General features: G+C 31.1%; 1 protein-coding gene across 3 annotated transcripts in view; it reads right to left on the minus strand.

Annotated features, from left to right (window-relative positions):
* The window catches only part of LOC145268835 (uncharacterized), a 1,065,816-nt gene that overhangs the window by 931,412 nt on the left and 109,404 nt on the right, over positions 1 to 25,000 (minus strand). The gene's annotated exons all lie outside the window — the stretch shown is intronic.

The following is a 25,000-nucleotide window of genomic DNA, read 5'->3' on the forward strand; positions in this document are numbered from 1 at the left end:
GGTCTCCGCTAATCGAGCCAGAGATGTCTCGTGTTGCGGGGTTCGAATCGTTCGGCTGGTGTTAATCGTGACACCCTGCACTGAAGAATCCCGAAAGGATGAAACACTAGTGTCTGTAGGTATTTAATTATTATAGTAAAATATATATATATATATATATATATATACACACACACATTATATATACCAATGTTTTTTTGACATTGTGTACGGTTTTGAATAAATATTAAGCTCTTATATTGAAAATCTTTCTTTGTAATCGAGCACTTTGTTGGAATCCTTTCCCATAAAACAGTAAATATATATATATATATATATATATATATATATATATATATATATATATACACATATATGTATATACAGACACACCCACATATACAGATATACATACATATATGTATATACAGACACATACATCTACACACATGTATATACAAACACACATATACATCTACACACATGTATATACAAACACACATATACATCTACACACATGTATATACAAACACACATATACATATACACACATGTATATACAGACACACATATACATATACACACATGTATATACAGACACACATATGTATATACAAACACACACATGTATATACAAACACACACATGTATATACAAACACACACAATGACTTACACCGTTTACGAGATAAACATTACTTTATTTCATGTATATTTTTAACAATAGTGTAGGGGATATAAAATCAGTCCCGGAAATGGCTTAAACCGTATACGCATTAAACATTACTTTATTTAATGCATATTTATAACAGTGGGGTGGGTGATGTGAAGTCAGTCCCAGAAAGGTCTGAAACAATTTACTATGTAGGCATTACATTATTTCATGTATATATTTAAGCAGTGGGTTGCGGATATAAAGTCAGTCCCAGAAATGACTGAAACAGTTCACGATTTAAACATTACTTTATTTCATGTATATTTTTAATGGTGGGGTGGACAGTTCCGGGTTTGAATGAGATAAGTGCAAATATATACTAGCAGAAAGCGTCGCCCAGTATTGAATGAGATAGGTGGAAAACATATAGCAGCAGAATACCCAGTGTCGCCCGGGATCAAATGAGATAGGTAAAAGATATATACCAGCAGAATATGCGGCGTCACCCGGGATTGGATAAGATAGGTGGAACATACATACTAGTAGAATACCCGATATTGATTGATATGAAATAATCAGCCCAGGCAATATATCAAAGTTATTATTTAAGTAAGGGGAGCGACATAGTGGGTTAAAGTTATGAAAGTTATTGTCAAAATTAGTAACATATCCAAGAAATATGAAAAATGATGAAATGTGAATTACTTGATTGGTGTGTTTGTAAGGAAATAATAAGCCCAGTTCAAAGTTCTTATATTAGGTGGGGGGCATAATGTGGGTTTTTAATTATAAAAAATGATTGTCGAAATTAGTAATATATCCAAGAATTATGAAAAATGATGAAATATGAGTTAATTGATTGGTGTGCTTGTAATGAAATAATCAGCCAAGGCAAGTTATTATTTTAGTAAGGGGGAGGCTGTAAGGTGTGTTAAACTTATGAAAAATCACCGAAATTAGTAACATGTCCAAGAATTATGAAAAATGATTAAATGTGAGTTAATTGATTGGTGTGTTTGTAATGAAATAATCAGCCCAGGAAATATATCAAAGTTATTATTTTAGTAAGGCAGGGCGATAAGATGTGTTTAAATTATGAAAAATGATTGTCGAAATGAGTAACATATCCAAGAATGACGAAGAATGATGAAATGTGTTTATTGATTGGTGTGTTTATAATAAAATAATCAGTCCGGAAAATATATCAATGTTATTATGTTAGTAAGAGACGGCGATAAAAATGGATTAAATTATGAAAAATGATTGTCAACATTAGTAACATATCCAAGAATTATGAGAAATGATAATATGTGATTTAATGCATTAGTGTGTTTGCAATGAAATAATCAGATCAGACAATATATCAAAGTTATTATTTTAATAAGGGAGGGATGATGTCGGTTAAAATGATAAAAAATGATTGTCGAAATTAGTAACATATCCAAGAATTATGAAAAAAGATGAAATGTGAGTTAATTGATTGGTGTGTTGTAATGAAAAAAAAATCAGCTCAAACAATATATCAAAGTTATTTTTTAGTAACCGTGGAAGCTATAAGGTGTGTTTTACTTATTAAAAAATGATTGTCGAAATTAGTAACATATCCTAGAATTACGAAAAATGATAAAATGTGATTTAATTGATTGGTGTATTTGTAATGAAATAATCTGCCTAGACAATATTTCCAAGTTATTATTTTAGTAAGGTGTGCGATATGGCAAGTTAAATTGATGAAAAAATTATTGTAGAAATTAATACCATATCCAAGAATTATTAAAAATGATGAAATGTGAGTTAATTGATATTTGTGTTTTTTTTTAATGAAATAATCAGCCCATACAATGTATAATTTTTTTTTATTTCAGTAAGGGGAGAGGCGATAATGTGGGTTAAAATTATGATGAATTATTGCCGAACATAGTAACATATTTAATAATTATGAGAAATGATAAAATGTGAGTTAATTGACCGGTGTGTTTGTAATGAAATAATCAGGCCAGGAAATATATAAAATTTATTACTTTAGTAAATGGGCGATACAGTTTTAATAAAAGGGTTAGAATAATATGGTTGTGCCTACCTTCATGCCCAGCAACAATCTATTACATATGAAAAATGCCACTGTGGTATTTCCACAGGTCCTGCTAGTTATTATTATTTTATAAATATTGTCATTATTATCAAAACACGCAGGGTGACTTTCGGGACAAGAGCACATGCATTCAAGTACCTGCTCTGATATGCATTATATGTATGGGGGATGCATATATTATATACATATGGTCGTTGAATATGACTGTGTATTGGTATGTATGCGTATATATGGGTGTTAATTGTGCATGCATATATATATATACCTGCACCCTTATGCACATGTTTTTTTATGTAAAAGCTACTATTGGTCTATGGTTTTAATATAAATATCATTATTTATACTATTAATATTATTATTAATAATATTTTATAAATATTGTCTTTATTATCAATACACACAGAGTGACTTTCGAGCAAAAAGCACATACATTTAAGTACCTGCTCTAATATTTTCCTCGGTCTATGTATGAGAATTCCTTCGGGACTGATACAATTTTCCTCCGGGACCCAGACTATTTTTATTCTCATTTAATTATTAACTAATATTATTATTATTATCATCATTATTATTAATATCATCATTATTATTATCATTATCATTCATTTTGTCCCTATGCTGTGTGCCATTTTTTTTTGTGAATTTTGGAGAGTTAAACGACTTAAAGAAGCGGCACGGATGCTATAAAAAAGAAAAAATTACTAAGCAGACCGAGCGTAAAGATCAACAGTAAATGGGAACTTCTGTATATAACAAAGCTTCTTTCTTAGAAGTGCACGCCTGTGGAACTCCCTTCCGGTTGCCTGTTTCCCAGCTGACTACAACCTGGATATCTTCAAGTCCAATATGAACAAATTCCTGATGAACCGCCTCCTTAAGTAAGACACTTTATCAAATCTCCAACACTAACGTACTGTACACACGATAAGCCCTATCCCCGAGTTGCTTCCGAGCCTTGATAAGGGGTGACTACCTTGTAAAAAAAATATAAAGAAAAAAATGTACAAACCCTCAAAATTTCAAGGGAAAAAGGAAGATAATCCCTTATCAAACTTTAGTAGAGTTATCTCCCTTTGTCAGCCAATTTTTTTTCCCACACTTACGAAACCACGGCGAAAAAAAAATCTAAAAATACGAAACGATCTACAGAGCCAGTAACTGTTCTTTCTTTTCCAAGATGGCGACCAAGATGCCTGATGAAGGTCGAAGGCTACAGAATGTTGCGCAAATCACACTTAAGAGGAGAACAATAGCCCGATCAAAACAAGAAATACAAGACGTGTTATATTCACGGTTGATTAAACCTTATTTATGTATCCCATAAATTCAACGCCGATCATTTCACAGGATGGGCATGAGTAAGTTTTGGAATTTCTCCGAGCAGAATATCGAGGTATACTTTCCAGGTTTTTTGTGCATATTGCATAATAGAATACATTTCTCTACTATTATATTAAAGGCACTTTGTGTGTGTATGTGTGTGTGCGCGAGTTTATTCCCTATGGCTAGACTGATTTTTATAAACTTCACACGAAGGTAATTTATGTACCTGACAGTTATTAGGGAAGTTGTGTATCGGAATGTTTTCGATGAGTATCGATAATTTCCCCCACTCTATATCTGTGTCTAAATCAAAACGCGGATTCCATGAACAAAGCTTCTTTCTTAGAACTGCACGCCTGTGGAACTCTGTTCCGTCTGTCTGCTTCCCACCGAACTACAACTTGGATGTGTTCAAGTCCAATGTTAACAAATTCCTAATGAACCGCCCCCTTAAGTAAACACTTCATCAAATCTCCACACTAACGTACTGTACTTGCAATAACCCTTATCCCTGAGTGGCTTCCTGGCCTTGATAAGTGGTGATCACTGTGTAAAAAAAAGAAATAAAAAGATAATCGATAATCGATAATCGAAATAATCTGATGACAGAAGGAAATTAAATTGAATTGATTTCAAGTATATATCTAAAATAGTGCGTAAAATTTCAGTATACAACATTTAAAGTAATTTCCTTCATTTGTAGATTTTCAATGTAGGCGCATCTCCTCAGAAGAAAGTCATTGGCAAGATATTAAATCTGGTTTGATATAATTTTGCTATTTAGCACATACATTGGAAATGTATTAAAGATTAAAACCTTTTAAAGGGATATAGGAAATTATATATTATTATAACATTTGAATTTTGGGAAAGCAGGAGTTTGAACAAATATTTCTCTTCATTTCATTTTCACTTTTTTCATTCATATGGATACATTTTGTTGAATTTTAGTTTCTTCTGGAAATATTTGGTAGAATAAAACTTGCAGAGTAAAGACGTTTTACCTTAGCGAATATCCATAATAGCAACGTATTTAACAAACATATTATATCGAACCCAATATATAGTAATGATAAATTAACGATAAAAAAAGTTTAAACAAAAATGACTCGTGCGCTCCACTAGGTGTATCAGAATTTTTGTAAGAATTTTTGACACCCCTAACACGAAACTGCAAATAAAATATAAAAAACTCGTAATTTCTCTTTTAAAAGTGGGTTGTTTATTTTCCTCATGGATTATACTTCCAAAATAAACTATTAAAGTTGTATAAAACGTAATAGAAATATTTTTAAAAAAAATAGTAATGAAATTAATTGAATGTTATGAGTTCAGTATTTTTCAATTTTTAAACTTTAAAAATCTATCAAAATTTTTCTATTGATTCTATTTTTACGATATTTTCAGGGTCAATGTGAAATTTTTGCTCTTTCCAATTAACCGAATATAATATTTTAGACAAAAGTTTTTTTTTCACGCCCCCCCTATTTTCAAATGTCTATTAAAAAGTAAATGATTGATTAATTTATGTACCAAAGTTTTATATATCACAAATTGAAGATAAAAGATCAATAAATAATATATTCAAATTTAAAACAAAAAAAGTAGTGTTTTTTAGAAATTTACCTGTAAAGTCCGAAGTTTAAAACGTTTTTTAAAAAAAAAACACGTTGTTTGTTTGTTTTAATGAAACCTTGGTCCTTGCTCCTTTAATTGAAAAAAAAAAATTAGGGTTTCAATTACATTTTTCGAGGAGTTATAAGCTTCGAAAGATAGCGGGTGGAATTATTCAATAGTTTTCACGAAATTTCTGACACTGCTAGCGCTCCACCACCGAGAATCGAAACCGAAACGTTTAGATTACGATTTACTTATTCCTTTGACGTTAATGCCTGAGCTATGATGACATGCTTGCTGCAAGGCTAAGAATTAACACAGGAACCAATAGATACATATTCTCAATGCCGTCGTTCGACCTTGACCTGGCAAATTCTATTTCTTTAACTTTAACAGTTTTGTATCGATTTTCCCATGCTAAAATCTAAATAGAAAATTTCGCATGGTTTCGAATACTCGAGATATTAAGTTTCATATCTGTAGATGAAAATCTGACAGGAGCTTGGTAGGCAAAATTGTTATATATATATATATATATATATATATATATATATATATATATATATATATATATATATATATATATATATATATATATATATATAGATATATACGGTATAATCACGTTGACACACCGGTTCCCGTCAAATCACCAAAGTTAACCAACGTTGACCCTGGTCATTACTAAAAAGGGTGACCAATTTAGGAAGTCCAGGTGCTGTATGTAGGAGGACGTCGACACCTCCCTGCAAAAAGTTGCAAAAACCTAACGTCGTCATCTCCCCTAACGGGGATATACATGCGACTGGGGGATCGCTTGTGAATTTCATACTCCCATGAAACTTCCTCCTTCGGAAGAAGCCGGTTAAACCCTGAATAGGGTTGGTGCTGACTGCACACACACACACACACACACATATATATATATAGGTTTGTGTTTACTATAACCTTTTTACGCAAATATTATGCAAGTATAAATCATGTAGAATATCTGCATGAATATAATTACACGTAATAGTTAACTAAAGATGATCATCCCATAAGAAAAACGAAAACGCCAATCGGGAATTAATTAAACTGAATGTTTAAAAGAATATGCAAATTAGCTAGATCTTTTGCAGATGAATGCAATTCCATGACCCATATATAAGAAAATTGTATTTTCTTTTTTAATAAATAGAAAATAGGGTTTTTAATATATCAATACAAAAAAAAAATATATATATAAGTACGCATATACGAGCTGCCTACAATAAGTTTCCAAACTTTTTTCGTATGGTCACTTTTATTAATAGTACACACATGAAACTCTAATCCCTTTCGAAGTAATCTTCTCCGGCTGCAATGCCTTTTTTGCACCATTCAAACAACTTTTTTTTTTGTTTTACGGCATATCAACCCTTTTCTGGTTATTTAATGCCAAATCCTATGATTTTGATTAAATTTTTTTAATAGAGTATATTTTGTTTTGTTTTTTCAAGTCGGTTCTATTTAACCCATAGTTGGGACCCTTACAGGTACTACCACTCCGGGTCAGAGTGGATCTGGGAGCAATCGCAGTTAAAGAGTGACTCCACACTCTTCAAAGCCTGCAAGCTAGGGCCTTACCATCGGATATAGTTTAAGGTCATATCCAGGACCTATATATTATTATTACTGTATATATATATATATATATACATATATATATATATATATATATATTATATAAATTCCACAGCCAAACAACGTCGCAGCCCACAAGAGCCATGACAGTCAACGAAAGCCCCATGAAAGTCCTCTTCTGTGAGCCTGTAAATGACCCTCGTCACCGCCTCTTTCTCCTCAATTGTCTCATAACGACAGTTTCTTAAGTTTTTTTTCCTTAAGCTTAAGGAATAACCAAAAGCCACAAGGAGCAAGGTCTGGACTATAAGGAGGGCGAGGAACTGTCTTGATGGTCATCTTGGTCAATTAGACTGTGACTAAGATGGAGCACCCTTGAGAAAAACTTCGTGCAAATTTTTCGCATAGTCAGTTTCTCGCCAATAACTGTGTAAAATTCCCTCACAGACACATGGCAGTCCTAATTAATATAACCCTATATATTGCCAATCAACTCTAGTAGATTTCCTTGCTCCCCCCACTCCTCTCAGCATTCATCACAGACTCCCTACCTTCTTTGGATCTCTTATGCTACTCAAATCTGATGCAAGAGTAATGCAAGATGTCCCAAAAAGGGATCTGTAGCATTCCATACGTTTCTGTGGCATTTTTTCCAAGTTTCAAAACATAATTTTGTTGCATATCGTTCTCCTAAAGTTTCCTCACGTCCAGATTGCCTTTTTGAAATTCACCAGAATATATATATACATATAAAATATATATATACATATTAAATATATATATATATTAAACATAAACATATATATATATTTAACATATATATATATTTAACATATATATATATATATCAAACATATATATATATATATTCAACATATCTATAAAAATATTTAACATATCTTTATAAATATTTAACATATCTATATAAATATTTAACATATCTATATCAATATTTAACATATCTATATAAATATTTAACATATATATATATGTATATATTTTATGCATATATATACATATTTTACACACATATATACATATTAAACAGACATATATATACATACTTAACACACATGTATATATGTTAAATATACATATGTTAAATATATATATAGGGTGAGCCAAAACAAGGGTCCTATTTTTAAAAATTCATGAATTCATGTAAGTTTTAAGAAGTGTTTTTCGGCCAAAATTTGTTTTGTATATTTCAAAAAAATCTCGGAAGCGTCAGTCTACACAAACATAAAGTTTGGTGAGTTTAACTTTTATTTTGTGGAAGTTATACAAATTTAAAGATAGGACCTAATTTTGGCCCACCCTGTATGTTAAATATATATACATATGTTATATATATATATATATGTAAAATATATATATTTGTTAAATAAATATATATGCTAAATATACATATTTGTTAAATATATATATGTTAAATATATATATATATAAAATATATATATATATAAAATATATATATATATATATGTAAAATATATATATATATATGTTAAATATATATATATATATGTTAAATATATATATATGTTAAATATATATATATATGTTAAATATATATATATATGTTAAATATATATATATATATATATGTTAAATATATATATATATATGTTAAATATATATATATATATATATGTTAAATATATATATATATATATGTTAAATATATATATATATATGTTAAATATATATATGTTAAATATATATATGTTAAATATATATTATGTTAAATATATATATATATGTTAAATATATATATATGTTAAATATATATATATATATATGTTAAGTATATATATATATGTTATATACATATGTTAAATATATATGTATATATAAATATTTATATATATTTAACATATATATATATATATATATTTAACATACATATTTAACATATATATATATATTTAACATATACGTATATATTTAACATATATATATATTTAACATATATGTATATATTTAACATATACGTATATATTTAACATATATGTATATATTTAATATATATATATTTAACACATATATATATATTTAACACATATATATATATTTAACATATATATATATTTAACATATATATATATTTAACATATATATATATTTAACATATATATATATATATATATTAAACACATATATATATATATTAAACACATATATATATATGTTAAACACATATATATATATTAAACACATATATATATATTTAACACATATATATAACATATATAACATATATATAACATATATATATAACATATATATATAACATATATATATAAAACATATATATATAACATATATATATGTAACCTATATAACATATATATATGTAACATATATATAACATATATATATGTAACATATATATAACATATATATAACATATATATATAACATATTTATTTATATAACATATATATATAACATATATATATAACATATATATATAACATATATATACAACATATATATATATGTAAAATATATATATGTAAAATATATATATGTAAAATATATATATGTTAAATATATATATATGTTAAATATATATATGTTAAATATATATATATGTTAAATATATATATATAGATTAAATATATATATATATATTAAATATATATATATATTAAATATATATATATATTAAATATATATATTTATATATATATGTTAAATATATATATATATATATATATGTTAAATATATATATATATATATGTTAAATATATATATATATATATATGTTAAATATATATATATGTATAATATATATATGTATAATATATATATATATATGTATGTTTAATATATATATATGTGTTTAATATATATATAGGTTAAGTATATATATATATGTTAAATATATATATATATATGTGAAATATATATATGTATATATATGTTAAATATATATATATATGTTTAATATATATATATGTTAAATATATATACATGTTAAATATATATATATATGTTAAATATATATATTTAACATATATATATATATAACATATATATATATAACATATATATATATATAACATATATATATATAACATATATATATTTAACATATATATATATTTAACATATCTATTTTTAACATATATATATATTTAACATATCTATATTTAACATATATATATATATTTAACATATATATATTTAACATATATATATTTAACATATATATATATATATTGAACATATATATATATATTGAACATATATATATATATTAAACATATATATATATTAAACATATATATTAAACATATATATATATTAAACATATATATATATTAAACATATATATATATTAAACATATATATATATTTAACATATATATATATATTAAACATATATATAATAAACATATATATAATAAACATATATATATATATATATATTGAACATATACATATATATATATATTAAACATATATATATATATATTAAACATATATATATATATTAAACATATATATATTAAACATATATATATATTAACCATATATATATATATATATTAACTATATATATATATATTAACCATATATATATAAATTAACCATATATATATATTAACCATATATATATTAACCATATATATATATTAAACATATATATATATTAACCATATATATATATTAAACATATATATATATTAAACATATATATATATATTAAACATATATATATATATATATATTAAACATATATATATATATATTAAACATATATATATTATATGGAAAAATGCGCGCATGAAAAGTAATATTCTTAAGATTTTATTAAACCTGGAAAAGTTAAGGACAAGAAATTCAACCTGGAAAGTAAACAACAAGATATTCTAGTAAAGTAAAAAATAAGAATTTTTTAGACTTAAAATATTGCAGCTAAAAATAAAATTTTAATATTGATAAATATTTTTTTTATTATTTGCATATGTTGTTGTTTATTGTTGAGTTAGAAAAGGGTGTCACTCGCTGGATTGAACTTATTTCCCCCCTATTATTTGCATATGTTTATGTAGTAAAAATTGTTTGAATAAAATTAATTCATTAGTTAGTTAGTTAGTAGATGGAATTAATAATTTTATAATTTACATAAAAATTAATAATTTTATTATATCATAATTAGGATCATTTAATTCTTTCTATTTTAGCATATATATATATTTAACATATATATATATTTAACACATATATATTTAACACATATATATTTAACATATATATATTTAACATATATATATTTAACACATATATATTTAACACATATATATTTTACACATATATATTTAACATATATATATTTAACATAACTTATATATATATAACATTACATATATACATATAACACATAACATATATACATATAACACACATATATAACACATATAACACACACACACACACACACACATATATATAACACCCTATATAACACATATATATATATTTAACTCGCATATATATATATATTTGACACATACACACACATATATATATAACACACATATTTTTAACACACACACACACATATATATTTAACACATATTTAAGACACACACATATATATATAAGACACACGCACATATATTAAAGACACACACACACATATATAAGACACATACCCACATATATGACACACACATATATGACACACACATATATGACACACAACACACATATAACACACACACATATGACACACACACACACACACATATATATATATATACATATATTGATTTAAATTTCATGAGAGTATGAAAAACGATGTTACTTTTTGTATTTAATATTTTTATTGTTATTTTTTATATTTAAGTATCGATATTTTTTGTGACCATGAGCAGAGGTCCGCTTGAATTATAAAAAATGACAATAAAAATGTTAAATACAAAAAGTAACATCGTTATTTATGCTTCAAAAAACTCTTATAACATTTAAATCACTATATATATATATATATATATATATATATATATATATATATATATATATATATGAGAAAGAGAATAATATATAGCAAGCAAAAAGAAATTTATCTTGGCTTTCGTCTTTTCTGTTATCTTAGGAGGGGGGGGGGTCTTTGGCCGGGTGTAAAATACTCTTAAATATGATATTTTAGTTTGTCAAATTTTGTATATTCGAGTTGGGACTTCAAAGTATAATGATAAAAAAAAAACGATTTTGGGTGCCATCAGCTAGAATCGAAACCGAAACTATAGCATTCAAAGCTGGCGACGTTACCACTGTACTAACTTGACACGCTTGTGAACTGATTCTAAATCTAAAATAAACTAAGATGAAGGTACAAAACGTATAACGATTTTTTCAATTTTGATCCACTTTTTAATAACCATTTTTACCGGCTGAAAACTCATAAAAGAATGATCCGTAAAAAATCGAATCATTTGAGGCTCCTAGCGCTGCTCTGTGACTTAGTTGTGGAGGAGATAGATTTGAAAATATGAAGACAGAAAGACAGACATATAGGCTTTTATATATTAGGCTAGCATGGGTGCCCGTCGTTGCTCGGATGTTTGGAGGTGTGTTTTGAGCAAAAAAAAAAAAAGTGGTAGTAGGCAAGCAGGATCGAACCCGTACCGCAAATGAGGAAAAGCACGTGAAAAAACGTGACGTCTTTGCTGTTACGACCACCGTCAAACCGGAAGTGACGCAAGTTTAAATTTAGGCTTGACAATCGAAAAGAAAGGATGACTTTCTAACATATCGGCGTAAAAAGTGACCCCCCACCTGTAGAAAAGCGCCTCGTTGAAGGGAAAGATATTTATGTTTTTAGCCAATTTTTCGATATTTGTCGTATGAAAGGTCGAACTTAAAAACGATACTCATCTTGTGAAAATCCGTCGTCTCTGTCAAAAGTTTTAGGCAGACATGCAAACATACATACATACATACATTTATATATTGGTAACTAAAAATGTTTGACCTAAACCGATTAAAAAGCTTGCCCTATCTCTGAATACCCTTTATGTAAAATTTCAAATGTTTAGACCGGAAATTATCTGAGTAATTTGGAAGAGACCGCAGAGGTCAATTTTTTATGACCCTTTAACATTTATTGTTTTGGGCTCACATCAAGTTATTAAGTTAGATCCATGTCCATGAACCTATATCTAAAATTTCAAGTGTTTAGGTCCGAAATTGTTGGAGGAGCTTGGTAGAGTTCTCAAAGGTCAAATCGTGTAACTTTGACTCCTTAATCGCCAAATTTCTGATATTTTTTAAGTTATCCTCTCCTTTAGATTGTCTAGCCTAAAAAATATCACTTCCGATTTGGCGGTGGTCGTAACAGCATATACGTTAGGTTTTTACCCGTTCTTTTCCTCCTTCACGGTACGGGTTCGAGCCTGCCTTCCTACTTCAACATTTTTTTGTTTGTTCAACATATACATCCAAACACCCGGGCAACGCCGGGCCGAAATGCCAGTATATATATATATATATATATATATATATGTATATTATAAGGTGAAATTAAAAGCCAAGAACAATGCGAGATTTATTTTTTTATATAGAGTAAAATTAAATGAAAACAAAAGAAATAAATTTCTTTTTTTGTTGTTTGTTTTTTTCTTTTTCACACAAATTTTAACTCTAAACAACAGTAATTTTTTCTTTTTTTTTTTCTGTTGTATCAATCTCATGACAGACATTATAGCATCTAAAAACCCACAATGCTTCGGAATTACTCCAGGAGATCTCTTACAACTCCTCCGTATTATAGTAGACAACACTTACTTTACTTTCCTACAAAACACGTTCAAACAAGTATCTGGACTACCCATGAGCTCCAGTCTATCCGGTATTCTTGCCATTGCTTATATGGACAAACTCGAAAGACACACCCTTAGTACCTGCTACTCTTATCTCCTTTTTACTAGATATATCGATGACATTTTAATTATCACATACTCCCGCGAAGAAGCTATTAACATTTTCCACAAATTCAATAACGCCGACCCAAACTTAAAATTTACTATAGAACACCCAGACTCTTCTGAATCTCTTTCTCTACTTGATTTTAAAATACAAATAAAAAAAATGGTGCCATATGCACTGAATTCTACAGAAAACCCGCCAGCAAACGCCTCTTCGTACATTTCAAATCTGCACTACCTCTCAAGGACAAACTAAACTACGCACATGCCGAAATCTCACGCATACAAGACAAATGCACTAACATCTCCGACAAACATATACACACTAACAATTTCCTACAGACCCTCTCACTAAACGGCTACCCTAATACGATCCTATCCTCACTTAAAAAGAAAAAACACAACACCCGACCCTTCTCTAACAATTGTTTTCTAAAACTACCCTTCCTCAGTGACAAAATCTCATCTTCAATCCGAAAAGCCATCCGCAGCGAGGGACTCAACATTCAACTCATCCACACTGGATCTACTTTAAGACAACAGCTCAACCGAAAACATCCATCGCATACACCTTCCCCTTGTTCACTCTCTAATTGCCCAATATCACACACAGGTTTATGCTTTAAGAACCACGTTGTTTACGACCTACAATGCGCTAAATGCAGTGCATCTTACATCGGAAGCACTACCAGATTGCTTCACCACCGCATTAAAGAGCACTTAAACACTACTGTTTCGTCGTTCTATAAACATATTCGCACTTGCATTAATTCAGAACCAGATTTTCACATCAACATTCTTGCTTCTTCAAGAAACGTAGGTCAACTTCGTATCCTCCAATCTTTAATTATTTCAAAAAATACTCCCACACTAAACAATAGACTGGAATTGAGCTCCGCTTTTATAATATAAGTTTAAAACATAAGAAAAACAATAATTAAAATAATAAAAAAAAAACCCTTGCTTGAATAGTCATCTCCCTTGATTCACAAACGCAACAAGTATTTCAAACACCAACTGATTTATTTTAACGTTCTCCTAACGTCATTTTTTGTTCTATATTTCGCGGTATCACGTGGCAAACTCTGCGGCTGCTTTTCCAATTTTGGACACTCTTCCGCTGTCTTCTCTTGAAAAAGGACTAATAGGTCTGAAATATATTGAGATTTATAACACCATTGAATACAACAGAAAAAAAAGAAAAAGTTACTATTGTTTTGAGTTAAAATTTGTGTGAAAAAGAAAAAACAAACAACAACAAAAAAAAGAAATTTATTTCTTTTGTTTTCATTTAATTTTACTCTATATATAAAAAAAAATCTCGCATTGTTCTTGGCTTTTAATTTCACCTTATAATTTTCTTCAACAATGCTTCAAGCAAACTACAATCTACTTTATATATATATATATATATATATATATATTAGAGAGAGAGAGAGAGAGATTGGAAGCATTATATAATAATGATTTAAAAAGTATAAAAACGATCCATGCGCCACCACCGAAAATCGAAACCAAAACTTTCAGCTCACGATTTATTTTGCCTCTGCCGTCAATGACTGGGCTATGAAAACATGTTTACTGCGAGGCTAAAACTGAAAACATGAACCAATAGCTTCTACATGATGCATTCGTAATGCTGGCGTTCGACCTTAACCTGGCAAATTTCATTGTTTTTAATTTTCACACTTTTGCACCGATTTTTGTGGACTAAACCCTTAATATAAAGTTTTACATAGACTCAAATACCTTATATATGAAGTTTCATGTCTGTAGACCAAAAACTCTAGGAGGAGTTTGTTAGGTAAAATTTGTTAAACAAAAGTATATACGTATACATAAATATATATGGAAACAATTTTGTGTTTACCACAAATTTTTACGCAAATATTATGCAAGTATAAATCATGTAGAATATCTGCATGAATATAATTACAGGTAATAGTTAACTAAAGATGATTATCCGATTAGGAAATCGAAGCAACTAATAGGTAATTAATTAAAATGAATGTTTAAAAGAATATGCAAATTAGCTAGATCGTTTGCTAGTGAATGCAATTCTACAACCCATATATAAGAAAATTGTATTTTCTTTTTAAATAAATAGAAAAAGAGGGGTTTTAATATGAATATCAATACACAGAAAAGAAAAACGAATGCATAGGTGTATAGATAGAAGATAGATAGATTATATTTAACACTTGATTTATAGACTGAATTGATCCAATTCAACCAAATTAACCTCTGCGTCACATTTTTTCCTGTATAAATTTAGATAAGAAATCTGAAACCAGTTTAGAGAAAAAACAATTGTTTTTTCTTCCCGCATAAAATTTATGCTGATAATGCGCCATCTTTCTTAGAAAAATGTTTTTATAGGTCACTTGAAATTACATAAGGTTTCTGCTTCTTTATAGGTTATACTGTCTTTATGCAATATAAGACATAAGCACGCTTGACACATCAGTTCTCGTTTGATCACCAAAGTTAGACAATATTGATACCTGGTTGGTTGGTTCGTTTTGTTTTACAGAATACCAACCCTTTTCAGGTTATTTAATGCTGAATCCAATGATTTTTAAGAAAATGTTTTTAATAGAATGTATACATTTTTTTTAAAGTCGGTTTTTATTTAACCTATAGTTGGGGCTCTACCAGGTACTACCACTCAAGGTTAGAGTGGACCTGGGAGCAATGACAATGAAATGGTGGCTCTACACTCCCCAAAGCTCGCAAGCTGGGGACCACCCATCGGATATAGTTTAAGGTCATATCCAGGACCAGTTGATACCTGGTCAGCACTAAAAATGGGTGGAAGTATTAGGTGCTGTATGTGCTCTCCGTTTATCCTCGCATTGTTTCCACTTCGTCCTGGATTTCTCGTTTCCACTGGAATCAAGCAGTGCGGATTCAGGAGAGGCGTTGTGGATTGCTAAACTCTTGCTTCACATACATGTGACGTGCATGTGCGGAAGCACTCAAAAATTGTATGCCAATGTTTTAGTCAGGATTACCTACGGCGAAAATGAGTTCGCCCAAGAGCTATAGAAAGCCGATCCCAGTGGTTTCTTTAGTAACATATCGCGTGGGGTAATTTTGTTTGGGATTGTGTCGTGTCGAATTGACAAAGGTGTTCAGGATTGTGTTGTGTCAAATCGTCTAAAGTGTTCACCTTTGAATCGATGAAGTTGCTTGGAATCGTGTTGTGTCGAATCGTCGAAGATTTGAATCGATAAAGTTGTTTGGGATAGAATCGTGTCAAATCGACGGAGATGTTTGAATCGATGGAGTTGTTCGCGATCTTGTTGCGTCAATTTGACGGAGGTGTTCAGGTTCGAATCAATGTAGTCGTTCCGGATCGTGTTCTGACGAATTGTCGGAGGTGTTCAGGTTCGAATCAACGTAGTTGTTCCGGATCGTGTTCTGACGAATTGTTGGAGGTGTTCAGGTTTGAATCAACGTAGTTGTTCCGGATCGTGTTCTGACGAATTGTCGGAGGTGTTCAGGTTTGAATCGCTAGAGTTGTTCCGGATCGTGTAGTGTCGTGTCGTGTCGTGTCGAATCATTGGAGGTGTTCAGGTTCAAATTGACAAGTTTGTTCAAGATCGTTTCGAGTTGCATGGATGAAGCTGTTCGCGACCGTGCTGCCACGTGTGATAACAATTTTTCTTTGTTTTGTCTCTTTTCTCGTGAAGCAGCATTACCCTTGTACTGGGTACCCATTATCTCTCAAGACAGAATAGAGGCGATATTACTATTACTGTTACTTATATTTCTCTCTCTTTTTCACTGAACTCTCGACCAGTCAACATGTAACCATGAGCCGCTCCAGTTGGTATTGACCACCCAACCAGCGCTCCTGAGTAACCCATCAGTCTCCCATCAATCACAAGTAAAGGTACTCCTTTCTCAACGAACTCCTATTCTTACCATCTATATCATTATTTCTCATGTATATTTATGTAAATAAATCTACATTCTTTCACTAATATATATATATCAGTATGTTTTCGTCATCATTATGCGACCCTTTTGCTTTTGAATCACTCTACCATTAATAACAACTCAGCTACACACAGGGACAGGATCGTCTATAACTCAAGAAGGCCATCCTTTCCCCCACTACAGGTGTGATGGTTCATATTATTTGGATTAATCAGATAGGTGCTCTCATATTATTTTCACAATATTCCGGTCGATGTAACCTTTGTCCTTGTTCAGCTGTATAAGTCACCCATCGTTTCCCGCGCAGTCGACTGGTCATCCAGTTTGATATATGTCACAACATTGACCCTTTTGGCCCTTTCTGCACCTGCATTCGCTCAACCTATCGTTTCCCACGATTCAAACTTCCTAGCTAGGCAAACAAACAACCATATAGATAAACCGACAACTGCTTTCTACCCGGCTTTGCCCAGCGATTACATAACACGATTAGCTTGAGGAACGCAAAGACAATTACCAATTTTCTTTATGTAGCGTGCACTGTCAAGTTGCGTACATGACTGCCCTTGTGTCTCCAGCCTTACCTTGCCAACATATATATATATATGTGTTTTTTTTTCACAAAGGAATCACCACTTATCAAGGCCACTCGATGATAAGGGTTAAAGAGTGTACAGTGGTCAAAAGGACAATATAATAGCAATGATTAGAAGTGTAAATTTAAGGGGAACGGCTTATCAAGAATTTGTTTACATTAGACTTAAAGACGACCATATTGCAGTCAGCTGGAAAGCAGGCAAACAGAAGAGAGTTCCACAGGTGTGCAGTTATAAAAAAGAAGCTTTGTTCATGGAATCTACGTTTAAGTTTAGGCACAGATAAAGAGTGATGGAAATTATTGATAGTGTTTTCAGCTAGACAAGTGTTTCTTGTGAATGTTTGGCGAAAGGGGTGGGGGCATAGATTGGAGGTCAGACGAGCACTTGCCATGAAAATAACAATAAAACCGAGGCAGGATCGGTAAGAGAAAAGGGCACCCCCACTAGGCTACAAAGTCTATTTTGAAATCTGTCAAGGCAGGATAAGGTCTTATTAGCAGCCCCTGACCAGATGTGGCAACAGTACTCCATCCTTGGACGTACCTGGCTCTTATATAGATAGAGAATTGCATCAGCAGTGAGATATCTACTGGATCGATAGAAGGATTCCACCATTTTTCCAACAACCTTGGCAACGGATTTGGTGTACGTGTTCCATTTCAGATCAGGAGTAAAGGTCAAGCCCAGAAGCTTGTCAAAACATGGAGCCTCGCCAAGATGAGAGCCATTCATTTCAATTGATGCCAGACGAGGATCAAAACGTTGATAATGTAAAAATAGAAGCTTGGTTTTAGATGCATTTAAAGTAACCAGACACTCTTTCCCCCATTGTACCACATGCTTAAGGTCAGAGAGAGAGAGAGAGAGAGAGAGAGAGAGAGAGAGAGAGAGAGAGAGAGAGAGAGAGAGAGAATCAGACCAGTTGATCGCGATTGACATAATCTGTTGGCTTCAATGCACTTGTTGAACTGTTTCAACTTCTAGAAGGTCCCATGGATTCTTCCTGTGAAAGCATGTCAATGACCCTCGTCACAGCCTTTTTCATCTCTTTAATTATCTTATTATGACATCCTTTTAGGTTTTCTGAGCTTATAGAGTAACCAAATGTCACAAGGAGACAAGGTCTTGACTATAGGAAGGATGAGGAACTTTTGATGCTGATCTTAGTCAAATAGTCGGTGACAAAGATGGAGCACCTTTGGGAAATACTTTGTGCAAATCTTCCACATCTTGGGGGCGATCTACTCTACTAGCTAAGGATTTTTTTTCAATGGTAGGAAATATTCTACAGAACCCAAAATCGTGAGTGCCTTGCCCAACCAGGGAACATGCGCTGTAGTTGGTTTCAAATTCTTTACCAGATTTTCCAATTAAAGCAAAAATTAAAGTACAAAAAAAGGAAGAAACATGCAGAATAACAATAAGTTTCAGTTTCGATTTTAGCTGATGGCACCCAAATACTTTTTTCTTTACCGCCAGTCTCATCAATATAGCTAGCCTCGGAAGATTCAACCCTCAGGCCGAGCGGAGTCGGACTGACGCCATCTGCTAACTGTTATAATACCTACAGGCCTGGATTACATTAGATACATCCACTAGTAGATATCAGGGTGGACGTATGTGTTGGCTGAATAGTAGATTGAACACAACACCCCAGTGAAAATGGGAAATAATTGCTTTGGGTAAAGATTGGTTTCCGAATGAAGAAGAAATCTCAATACGCTTTAAAGTTTCGATTGATGATAAAATAAAATGTCAACCCAAGAAAGTTAACCTGTTGACGCTGTCTACGAGCTCAGAATGAGATGACATTTGTCCTTGGAAAGCCTGTTTGAGGATATGGTAAGACGTCCTTTGCAGATTGTGATCGGTTTTTGGCCAGAAATTTGGCTGTTAAGGTGTCAAAGTTCAACGATTTGACCTTTGAGAACTCTACCAAACTCCTCCGACAATTTTGGGTCTAAACACTTGAAATTTTAGATATAGGTTCATTGGACATGGATCTAACTTAATAATTTGATTTGAGCGCAATACAATAACTGTTAAGGGGGTCATAACAGGGGTCAAAGTTAAAAAAAAATTGACCGCTTTTTTTTTTTTTGCTAAACATACACCTCCAAACACTCGGGCAACGCCGGGTATCCATGCTAGTATATCTATAAAAGTGTGTGTGCGTGTGTCTGTCTGTGTATATTTCCTTACGCAATAACTCTGTTGATTTTCAGTCTACAGACTCGAAATTTAATATACAGGGTATCGAGATTTGGGAAAATCTATGTGATCGGTTTTCGGCCAGAAATTTGGCTGTTAAGGAGTCAAAGTTCAATAATTTGACCTTTAAGAACTCTACCAAAGTTTTCCGCCAATTTTGGGTCTAAACACTTGAAATTTCTGGTCGAAAACCGATCACATAGATTTTCCCAAATCTCAGTACCCTGTATACCACATGTTAAGAACGGCTTTCGGAGTAAACACCCCTCAACCTCCTCATGTTAAGAACGGCTTTCGGAATAAATACCCCCAACTTCCCCATGTTAAGAACGGCTTTCGGAATAAACACCTCTCAACCTCCCCATGTTAAGAAAGGCTTTCGGAATAAATACCCCAACCTCCCCATGTTAAGAACGGCTTTTGGAATAAACATCCCGAACCTCCCCATGTTAAGAACGGATTTCGGAATAAACACCCCCAACCTCCCCATGTTAAGAACGGCTTTAGGAATAAATACCCCGAACCTCCCCATGTTAAGAACGGCTTTCGGAGTAAACAGCCCCAATCTCCCCATGTTAAGAACGGCTTTCGGAGTAACCCTCCCAACCTCCCCATGTTAAGCACGTCTTTCGGAATGAACACCCTTTGGAGGTTGGACAACTAGTGCACATTGACCGATTAATGTACATTCGATAATAATCCGCTGAGAAAATTGGAAAAAAAAAGACGAAAATAAAAAATGTATGTATCGCCCGTACATGTGCACCTCGATTTTTTTTTTTTTTAATCAGGTTTCTATAACTATTCTCTAGTTTGATCGGACCAAACCCAGTACGGCTTGTTTACATAAGTACAGGTTTTAAAGTCCACAATAAAGCACTATTATGCAATGTACTAGATGTGTCAGAAACTGCGTGAAAAATATTGAATAATTCGACCCCCTGTTTTCCAAGCTTATAACTAACCGAAAAATGTAATTCAAACCCTATTTTTTTTTCAATTAAAGGAGCAAGGGCCAAGGCTTCATTAAAAAAAAAAAAAAAAAAAAAAAAAAAAAAAAAAAAAAACAACGCGATTAAAAAAAAAAAAAGGTTTTAAACTTCGGACTTTACAGGTAAATTTCTAAAAAAACACACTTCTTTTTTGTTGTTTTAAATTTGAATATATTATTTATTGATCTTTTATCTTCAATTTGTGATATATAAAACTTTGGTGAGTAAATTAATTATTTACTTTTTAATAGACATTTGAAAATGGGGGGGAGCGTGAATTAAAAAAAAACGTTTGTCTAAAATATTATATTCAGCTAATTGGAAAGAGCATAAAATTTCACATTGACCCTGAAAATATCGTAAAAATAGAATCAATAGAAACATTTGGATAGATTTTTAAAGTTTAAAAAATACTGAACTAATAAAATTCAATTAATTTCATTACTGTTTTTAAAAAATAAAAAAATAATATTTCTATTACTTTTTATACAACTTTAATAGTTTATTTTGAAAGTATAATCCATAAAGAAAATAAACAACCTACTTTTAAAAGAGAAATTTAATAAGAATTTTTATTTTATTCGCAGTTTCGTATTAGGGGTGTCAAAAATTCCCCCCAAATTCTGATACACCTAGCAATGTGCTTTTATAATGTTAAGAGTTAGTTTCTAAAAGAATAAATATGTTTGTATTACTGTACACATAGATTAAAAAAAGTTGTCAAAAAAAACAAATATATAATAAATAAATGCTATCAAAGGCAAGATAAGCTACTTTTCTACCGAACTGGATATTTTTTTAGTGTTTTTATTTAATGCAACATGCTTATTCAGCTCGAAAAACAGTGTTTACCGATGTTTTTGAAAATTGCAAATGGCGGGGGATTCTCTGGTGAACACGGTAAGTTTGGGAAAATGAGCTAAAACAAAAACTATATAAAATACTGTTAAAACCCCACCGAATATATAGCAGCCTATGTGACGGTAACATATGAATGCTCTGACGAACTGCAAGCACGTGCCCCCTCGACGTAAATACCCCCGACAAACCCGACAAGCATCTAAATCCAACCCCTTCACGGTAGAGATCCCTAGATGTAAGAGAGCCTTCTACTAGAGTAGTTTCTTCCCCAGAACAGCTAGACTTTGGAATTCCCTTCCGGGTCCCTGCTTCCCCAACTGTACTGATATGCAGAAGTTCAAGTGTAACGTGAACCGACATCTGGCTGCCCAACTCCCCACACAGTACCCCTGATGCTTATGTCCCTGATAGTAGCCCCCTACAAACAGTGGCAATCTTATTTGTTTGGGGTGAAATGTAATTTTAAAAAAAAAATATGGAGCTAGTTTCTAACAGTATTTTGTATAGTTTTTTTTTTTAAGTGTTTACTCATTTTTCCAAACTTGCAATGTTCAACAGAGAATCCCCCGCCATTTGCAATTTTCAAATACGTCAGTAAACACTGTATGTTTCCGAGTTGAATAAACATGTTACATTAAATAAAAACACTAAAAAGTTATCCAGTTTGGTAGCAAAGTAACATACCTTGCTTTTGATAACATTTCCTTGTTATATATTTGTTTATTTTACCACTTTTTCTAATCTATGTATATAGTAACACAGACCCGAATAACCTTATTATTTCAGTACGGTCCGTATTCTGCATAAATACCATTTATTTATTTTTATTATTTTATTTATTTATTTTTTTTTGTTACATAGGATTTTCAAGTAAAATTCAATTTTTACGATATCTTTTTATTATTAAATTTTTTGGAGTTTCTGCATTAATTGACCCGCGATTTCCACGAAATTACTTGGGTGTGCCTTTTTTTTACATGGAGGTTACCACTTATCAATGCCCGGAGGCCACTCGAGGATAAGGATTATTGCGTGTACAGTAATACAATGGAATAACATCATAGCAATCGTTAGTATTGGAGATTTGATAAAGTGTCTTAAGGGGGAGGTTTATCAGGAATTTGTTTATGTTGGACTTGAAGACATCCAAGTTGTAGTCAGGTGGCAAGCAGGCAAACGAAAGGTGTGCACTTCTAAGAAAGAAGCTTTGCTCATGGAGTCTACGCTTTGATTTAGGCACAAGTAAAGAATGGGGAAATTATTGACAGTGGTTTCAGCTAGACGGGTGTTTTTTGTGAAAGATTGGCGATAGGGAGGGGCAGAGATTGGAGCTCAGACGAGCACTTGCCAGGGAAATAACGATAAAACAAAGACAGGCTCGCAACGTCTCTTCTGTGGGAGAGAGGTTGCAGGCAGATGCGGGAAGAACTGGAAACCACCGGGCGACCCTTATTAAAAAAAAAAAAAAAATTACAACACCCTACTCCATGGTAAGAATGGCGACGCCACTGAAATTCATTAAGTTAGATTGGAAAAATAAATATCTTAATATCCAGAAAACTACTTGTTGACCGTTTCCGTTTGGAACTGGCGGGTTAATAAATGCAGAAAGTACCAAATTTTTTACCTGGAAGTACAGAATAGTTAACACAGACCCCTCTCCTCATGCTAAGAATGGGGCCAGACCTGAACGAGAATAACTCTCTGTATAATTTTTATAGCATGTTTTAATATGTAGCATACTTTTCGCGGTTGGGGCTGTTTATTCCGAAAGCCGTTCTTAACATGAGGAGGTTGGGGGAGTGTTTATACTACGATGGGTTAGGTCGTTAAAAAAAAAAAATAAATACGGCAGACGTTCTCGAGAGTGTCCCCCCCCCATCTCTAAATTCCACAATTTTCACTTTTTTTTTTTTTTCCTGTTAATATCATCGATTACAGACTTAAGTTTCAGATTATAAAAAAAAAAAATTATAACTTTTCACGTGGGGGTTCAGTTTTCAATTATAACGTTGTACTAAATTGAACACGAACTTTGTGACCACGATAAAAAAAAATGGCAACTCTCTCTCTGATGTGGTTGGTTGGTTGGTTGTTTTTGTTTTACGGCATATCAACCCTTTTCAGGTTATTTAATGCCGAAACCGGTGATTTTGAAGAAAATGTTTTTAATAGAATAT

This window comes from Euprymna scolopes, chromosome 44 (genome assembly GCF_053919585.1).
Source record: "Euprymna scolopes isolate OS-2025 chromosome 44, ASM5391958v1, whole genome shotgun sequence".
Lineage (NCBI taxonomy): Eukaryota > Metazoa > Mollusca > Cephalopoda > Sepiida > Sepiolidae > Euprymna > Euprymna scolopes.